We start from the raw sequence: 8,393 nt of genomic DNA, 5'->3' as shown, positions 1-8,393 counted from the left end.
AGGAAGAAGGCCAGCCATAAATGTGGGCTCTGCTGGCAGAGTTTAGAACAATGAAGTGCTCCAGGTCCTCGAAATTAATCTCAAGGCACACGTCTTCCAAGCCTCTGGCAAATACTGCCAGTCAAAACTAACCTTTCTTTCCTTTGTTCTGCCTTTGCAATTTGTATTTCTATTTTAAAGCTTATCATAGCCCGGCTCCGATTATGTTTCTTTCTGTGTGTTTTTGCTTTCCAAGCCATGCTGCAAGCTGCCAGGAGGAGGGACCTTTTTCACTCATTCACAATGACATTTGGTTGAACAGGATTAACCGACTTGAGAGCAAAGTGTGATCTGCTTAGGACAACTGTCACTCCATTTCCTTCCAGAGTCGATTAAACTGATCTGGCGGCCGGGACTGAGATCCCCTGGCTTGCACAAAGCTCTTTGTTGTGCATGCTCAGATGAATAGGCAACCTTTTCAGAGAGAAGGAGATTATGTATTTTAGTGAAACATTTTATTTGAGTGACAACGATGTCAGGGCCTGTAATTAATCTGATCTGAGATATGTAGGAAGTATGTACTGCAATGAGCCCAGAGAGGAGCTGTGACATGAAGACATGACACAGTCAAAACCTGTGGAAAGTCTTCATTTCTTGTGTATCAGTGAATGTGTATGTGTGTAAGTGTGTGAGTGTGTGTGTGTGTGTGTGTATATATATATGTGTGTGTGTGTGTATACATGTACATATGTGTGTGTGCGTGTGTGTGCGTGTGTGTTTGTGTATATATATGTATGATACTTAAGTATATGCAAACTATACCTAACATTTGCACATACCCAATCTTGGGTTCTAATTAATGACAAAAAAAATGCTGTGTTATTATGGATTATCTAGATTAGTAATTGACCATATGATGGATTCAGAGTGTGGAATTAAGATATTGTGCCAATCAACTGAAGCTATTTAAGTATAACTATAATTATCGTGAATCAAATTATAAAGGGTTTTTGGAATCATAATATCCAAGGCCTGTGTCATATAAAAATAATATTTTTAAATCTATTATATATTATATGATCCATGGATAATCTACATTAGGTAGTTTTAATAGCCAAATTATAAACCATTTCCTTGATATCAAGGAAGAATTGAACAGGCATTAGACATTGACTTTCTCTACATCAATCTTCACTTTTCTAAGTAGAAATGGGATGGCAGTTGTTCAAACTCCTGAGGAAAAATACGGGATAGGTCAAGCTGACTGCTGCAATCCTAGTTTGCACTGAATTAAAATGTCGGAAAGTTTCATGGATCCCTGACCAGGCTCCATGACATCTGTCACTGGGTCAGTTGCCCACTGTGGACCCAGTAGGTGCAGTCTTAGGGTGGACTGTGATGTGCAGCTCAGGGCCACACCTGTGTTGCTCCACCAGTAGTGGGAGTGGTGGCAGAAACCAAGATACATCTGTCCAATAAACATATTTTCTTATGCACATATTCAAATATAGCCAAACTCTAGACATGCCAACTGGTAAATCATCTTTGAATCTGTAAAACATATGAAAATTTGAAAGCTAAGTACCCAGTGGAATTTAAGGAGAAAATAATATGCCCCTATTTTAAAAAAGCTATTTTTCTTAATTGGCAATATTTCCTGGTGAGTTTCTTTTTATCCTTTCCAACAAAGGAAAAGTAAAGCAATTGACACCTGGAATGTTTGGCAAATGCATTAGATGTGGCACAGAAGAGATGAAGAGTTGGCTGACTTGGACTGAAGTTTGGCATATCACCAAACCAGGAGATGACTCTATGCCTGAGATGCAACGGCTTTCCTTCTTACCTAAACTACAGGGTGTACTTAATTGTGTTTAAATAAGGGCATTGACGTTATAATTTTAGGAAGCTGTGGAGGTGTGGAATTCTGCCTTTGCCAAGGTCTCCACCAAGAAACAAATGCATTTCATTATTCAAAAAGACTGTTTTCAATTACAGATGGGGTACTCTAGTTTTGTGGGAAAACTGATGAGCCAAGACTACTTAAAATGAAGAAAAATTAAATAAGCAGCAGGATGGACACTGCCCCTGAGTCAGCCAAGAGGAAGCACAGGAAATTGGATGCTCACTCTAGATTTATCAAGAGACAGAACAAGTGAGTGAATAAAATATATTGGAAGGTTCTGGAGTTTCAGAAGCTACAATCATTGGATTATTTAGTTCAAGGCCCCTTCAATTCAGTGGTTATGTGTGTTCTGAAGATATCATTGCTCTCATGACCACAGTGTCCCTTCAGGACATTGATAATAACACTAGTTACATGATCACGGTGCCACAGAGCCCCAGCCTCTCCATGACCTGGTTGTCAAATCTTGCACAGTGGTGTGTAATTCATATTCAGAACTTTATCCCTAAAGACATTTCTAGAAGAGTCCTAGAATAGAGAAGAGAAAATACTGTCCATCGTTCACAGCACAATTTCTTTCCTCCATTATTTAAATTTCCCATTTTTACATTTATACCATTCTTCCACATCTTATTTTTTCTCTTATTCAAGATCCTTTCCTATTTATTATCTATAAAAAATCTGCAGAAACAACCCTCTTCAATTGGAAGAGTTCCAGGAAGAGATCCAGGCAGAAAATGAAGCCATGTAGTGTGTTCTGTAAGTGAGCCACTTTTGGCAGGAATTGTATGGATACCCATATGGAACTACCCACCACACCGCAGCTGAAATCAGAGGTAATATTAAGAACAAATAAAACCATCTGATCTGGTATGTCCTTTGCATCAATCAAATCCCTTTATGCTCCAATTTAAGTTTTGTTATTGCCAAGAATTCATGGTAGTATTAATCTGCAATCATTACAAAATACATAATTCATGAAGGGTAGTGTAACAAGCTTCAGTTCCTGAAATAGCAATTATTTATATGACCCTAATTATATTCATAATTCTTCTCCAGTATCCATTCTAAATGTTCCCCCCCCCCAAAAAAAAAAAAAAACTTATAGTGATCTATTCTGCTTTCCTGTGGAAATGCCCAGACTTTCAAGACATTTAGCCCAAAAGAGTCTGAGCCTTTGATTACTTTCTCTTGCTGAAATCATTGTCGCTGAACTTTTCAAGGGAAAGAAGAGCATTAAATATGCTGCAGTGCCCCATTAGCTAGTAAAAACTATCTCCCCTTATGAAAATCACATTTATTATCTCTGCCAATACAATGACTCTGTTCTTTTCCAGCTAGCCCACCAACATGAGACCAAAGTATCCACATGATAACCATGTTTTAGGTTCAATAGAAGCCATATTATGTCCTGTTGGAAGCCTTTATCACCTTAGTCGAATGCTGCAGGTGTTAGATACATGAACTTCACAAGTAAGTTGCTAGAGTGAAGGTAAGGAGAGCCAATGCTCCTTCCTCACTTGTTACTGATTAGTGTACTCTTAGATGTACAGTTGTTGGGTTAGTTCCTATACTACTAGAGGACAATGCCCCAAATCAGAGTGTTATTACCAAAATGATGCTCAAAAATGCATGATCTACTGCAAATGGCCAAATGCGACCACTGTTTCTATAAACAGTTTCATTGCTGCACAAATACAATGATTTATTCATGTGCTATCTCTGGCTTCTTTTCCACTGTAACTGCAGAATTAGTATTGTGATTTAGACACTGTAGTAGGTGAAACCTGACTTATTTACCATGTGACCCTTTAAAAAAATGTGTCCAAACCCTTTTAAAACGATACCTTCAACAACCACTAAAGCACTCTAACAGCCCTTTGGCCATGCATCCTTTGATGCATCTATCTTACCATAAAATATAGCTTCCCACAAGGAGGATATTATGAATTGTCTATCGCTTGTCAATAAATCAGGCTTTTCCTAAACTTGTGAATGGTCATGCTGACAGAAGTACTGTAGGCAGAAAAGGAAAAATATATCTGATTAGATTCCACTTCTGTTGACTTCCTACTGCTGTCTCCTTCAATGGAGGACACTCCCAGGACCTACCTGGTCTTCTTGCAGGAGGTTCCATATCAAGACCCAGTGTGAGTTTTTGTAACTGATATTTCCTCTTCTGCAGTGACCACAGTTACTTGGCCTTACTGGGAGTGAGCCCCTGTGGCTGGGACCGTGCACAGCTCCCTTTGCATGGCCACTCTTCAGGGATCCTTGGGTTTTCAATGTCTTAGTTCCTCAAATATGTGAGTGCTCCTTGGTTTGATATACACAAACTTTAAATCACACTTAACTCTTATTTTATTAAAACTTAAATCATTTTACAATGCTTTATTTTATTCTAACCATTTTTTTCTCAATTTCTATTTTATTCGATATTCCATAATCTTTCCTAACTTTATTTTTTAAAATATTTTTGTAGCATTTAGGTAAAAATTATTATTGACCTGTGTCCTCAGATTATCTTCCGAGTCCTTTTATCTTAAGTGTGTCTCTCATAAATAGCATTTAACTAGATAATTTTTATAGAATTTTGTATCAATTTAAAACAAATCTATTATTTTACATTTTTGTGAGTATTAATGCATTTTGATATATTTCTGTTATTTTATACTTTCTCACATTTTAATGTTCTTTTAATTAATCCTTGCCTGGATTTGGTGTATTTTCTGTGTAAGTTTCACATTTTTCTATTAATTTGTAAAACATTTACTAGTGGTTTAACTTGACCTTATGAGGTCTACCACTAAATTTAATACTCATATATTCTCTTCAAAAAATATGGAATCTTAAAAGACTTCCACTGGTAATTTTGTATGAAAATGTTATGTTGGTCCACATTTTAGTGTGTCTTGAATTTTGTGATGCCCAAATCAAACATCATTGTTGCATTTCTGTTCAGGCTGTTATCATCAGTGCTTTAGGTACCCCCATCATTCTTCACCACTGGTTTCTGGCTCGATTGTCCTCTGTGAGCATCTCCTTTCTAAAGTGAATCATTTATAGATTGCTTTATCAAAGGTTGATCGGTGATAGATTCTACTGTGCTTTATTTCAGAAAGTTTTAATTAGCAATTACTCCAAAAAGAGGAAGATATCTCTGGGATGGAAATTTCTCTCCGGTAGACTATTCCTCTGAATGTTGCTGACCTCCATTACACTGCTCCAGGGAACCTTCTAGAACTCTGGCCTCATCCTCCTGGGTGATAGTCTCTGTTCTGTCATGGCTCTTCTCAGTAACTGCCATTGGTATGTAGCAGTTTCTCTATGATGAGCTTAGGTGTGGGTTGTTTTGGGGTTTTGGTTTATTCTTCTTTAGCTATATTGTGTTTTCATTATCTCTGGGATCAAATTTTTATTAATTTAGGAATTTTTTTCAGACATTATCTTTGTGTATAGAGTCCTGCATCTCTTAATGACCGGTGTGTTCTGAGATGTGTTGTGGGCCCGTTCCTTTGCTGTGTAAACGTCGTGGGTTATGCGTACACAGCTGATGGTTATGATTCCACTTGACAGCGTGACTTCAGGGGACAACCTTCCTGAATGCACTCCATCATTGACCAGACAGTGTCATACAGAATGGTGGCACAGACTATGTTGTCTTGTATTCTTTCTTTCTGCCTTCTGTAATTCAAGATAGAAACTTCTAGAGCTTGTCATTATATTGTCCATATCTAAAAATCCCCTTCATGTTTCCGTTTCTTTACCTTTCTGTGCTGAATTCTAGGAAATCCCTTTAACTCTTACTTCTAGGTGATAGTTTCTCACTTCAGCTGTATATTATCAGTTCTTTTGTACATTCTTTTTTTGGGGGAGGAGGGGGCGGTACCAGTGATTGAACCAAGGGCACTCAATCCCTGAGCCATATCCTCAGCCTTGTTTTGTATTTCATTCATTCTCACTGAGTTGCTTAGTGCCTCACTATTAATGAAGCTGGCTTTGAATTCACGATCCTCCCGCCCAGCCTTCTGAGCCACTGGGATTACAGGCATGCACCACCGCACCCAGCCTCCATCCATTCTTTGCAGTAAACTTTTTCCTACTTGTCTTTGAACAATTTCTATTGGGGCTACTCAGTTTGGTTGTCTCTTTTCCTCAATGTTGACTTCATCTTTCATTTCTGTGAACTGCTTCATATATAGAGACTATTTATTTCTGATCATTCTGTTCTATACCAGGGATGGTTTAATTTTTCCTCCTCTTGGTTTCTCTCATGGTGAGCTGCCATGTTTCGTTTTATATGTAATATTCTTTCCTGTATGATTGAACTCAGTATTAGCTATTGAGAATTCAGCTTTTGGTAATCCTGCAAAAGCTGCCAATGACTCTGCTTTCCTCAGAGAAGGTTTGGATTTGTGTCTCTGCAGTATGAGCAGGTACTGCACACCTGGGTGCTTCAACTCCATTTCTTGGTTTGGGTTTCCCCTGCTGGTCAAGTAGGGGATGTCAACTAGAGTCCCTGTTCCATCTGGGGGTGGGCCTAGGGTGACAAGATTGGGGCCTGGAGGCAGATGATGGAGATGATGGTGATGTGATGATGAGGCCTCCCCTCCAGAAGCACAGCAGAGAAGGTGTCGATCTGTTTGTTCTGTCTCATTTTTGGCAGTGAACTTAGCTCTCTACCTGGTAAGTGCCTCATGGGCTCCTCCTTTCTTTGCACACATGTGCTGGTGTCCCCGTCTGATGGGACTTTGCTCTGGTGACACTAAGCGGCTTCCTCTGTTCTCACCTCATCAGCGTGAGGTGGAGCAGGTCATGCACTCTGCTTCCCTGGCTGGCCCCATCATACCTGGTCCTGGTTCACCTGGGAGTTTTAAACTCATTACATTCTCAGAACAAATAAATTATTGTTTTATGACTTGAGAGAGGAAAAAAAAATCCACACGTACTCTCAATTTCCTACTTCATTTGTTCTTTAAAACAAACTTAGCAAAAAAAATTATTTTTCAAAACAATAAAAAGGAGTGTGATTTTCAAAAACTAATTGTCTATACAAAAAGGAGTTGATAGTTTCTAATAGCAATCGGAGATATTCTTACTAGATGGTTTGGAATATTGCAAACATGATTCCTTAAAAAGAATTATTTTTTTTACTATAAAATATTTTATTAACAAAAACTATCAACATAAAGTCTTTTGAGATAGTTTGGAAAAATTTAAAATATAAAATTTTCAGAAATTCTACTTCTGTAAGAACTTTACCTCCTTGTAAAATATTTACTTTGTTCTTTCGGGAATATATACTTGAGTACATTTATTTATTGATTGGTTTACATACTTATTTTTGTACTGGAGATTGAACTCAGTGGCACTTTACCACTGAGCTACGTTCCCAGCTCTTTTTATTTATTTATTTTTACTTTGAGACAAGGTCTTACTAAGTTGCTTATGGCCTTGCAAGTTGCTGACTGTCTTTGAACATGCAATCTTCCTGCCTCAGCTTCCCACTTAGCAGGAATCATAGCCATGTGCCACCACACCCAACTCACTTGCATACCTTTGAAAAATTAGTCAATGAACTCTTCTTTCCAAATCAATTTTATTAAGAGGCATGATGTATATGTGTCTAAGAACTGTCATCCCTTTGTTTGAAAGAACGAACAAGGCTCGTCGTCGGAGAAAATGCTCCTTTACTGAGGAACAGCTCTGCATATTTATAGAGCTGGGGGTGATTTGACAGTTATGACAGTTTAATGGTTGAACGATTGACAGTTGGCATGGGGTGCTTTCTGATTGGTGGGTAAGGATTGTGTGAGCCAGCAGGGCTCACCATTGGATGGCTCTTCTGGGGGGATGGGGAAGTTAGTCTTTGGAGGCGGTGACTCCCAACAGTATTCATGTGTTCAGTCCGCCCAGATTAAACCAACTGCTGATCAAAATTATTCTAAAAAATTGCATCTGTTGAACATGTATAGACTTTTTTCTTCTAATTATTCTTTAACTGATATATTGTAACAATTATTTACATGTAATTTACCCTGTACTAGGTATGATAAGTTGTCTAGAAATGATTAAATTATACCAGAAGGTATTTGTACATTATATGAAAACACTATGCCATTTTCTATATGGCACTTGTCCATGCTCAGATTTGGGTACCTTCAGAGGTCCTAGAACCAATCACGAATGACCAATCTGAAAAAAGTCTACAGTCTCATCAACTTAAGATTCATCTTCAAAACTAGAGTTTTCCCTTATACAAGCATATAAGCAGTACTAATATTGTTTTAAGATCAATTTATATTACCTTCTGTTCTTTTATTTATTTATTTATTTATTTATTTATTTTCTTTTTTTTTTTAATTTTTTTTTTATTGGTTGTTCAAAACATTATAAAGCTCTTGACATATCATATTTCATACATTAGATTCAAGTTGGTTATGAACTCCCAATTTTACCCCAAATACAGCTTGCAGAATCACATCGGTTACACATCCACATTTTTACATAA

The sequence above is a fragment of the Marmota monax genome, unplaced genomic scaffold, assembly GCF_021218885.2.
Source record: "Marmota monax isolate L192 unplaced genomic scaffold, Marmota_monax_Labrador192_F-V1.1 WCK01_AAM20220418_F8-fsc00329, whole genome shotgun sequence".
Classification (NCBI taxonomy): domain Eukaryota; kingdom Metazoa; phylum Chordata; class Mammalia; order Rodentia; family Sciuridae; genus Marmota; species Marmota monax.
The sequence above is the reverse complement of the archived record's forward strand: the minus strand, read 5'-3'. Positions refer to the sequence as shown.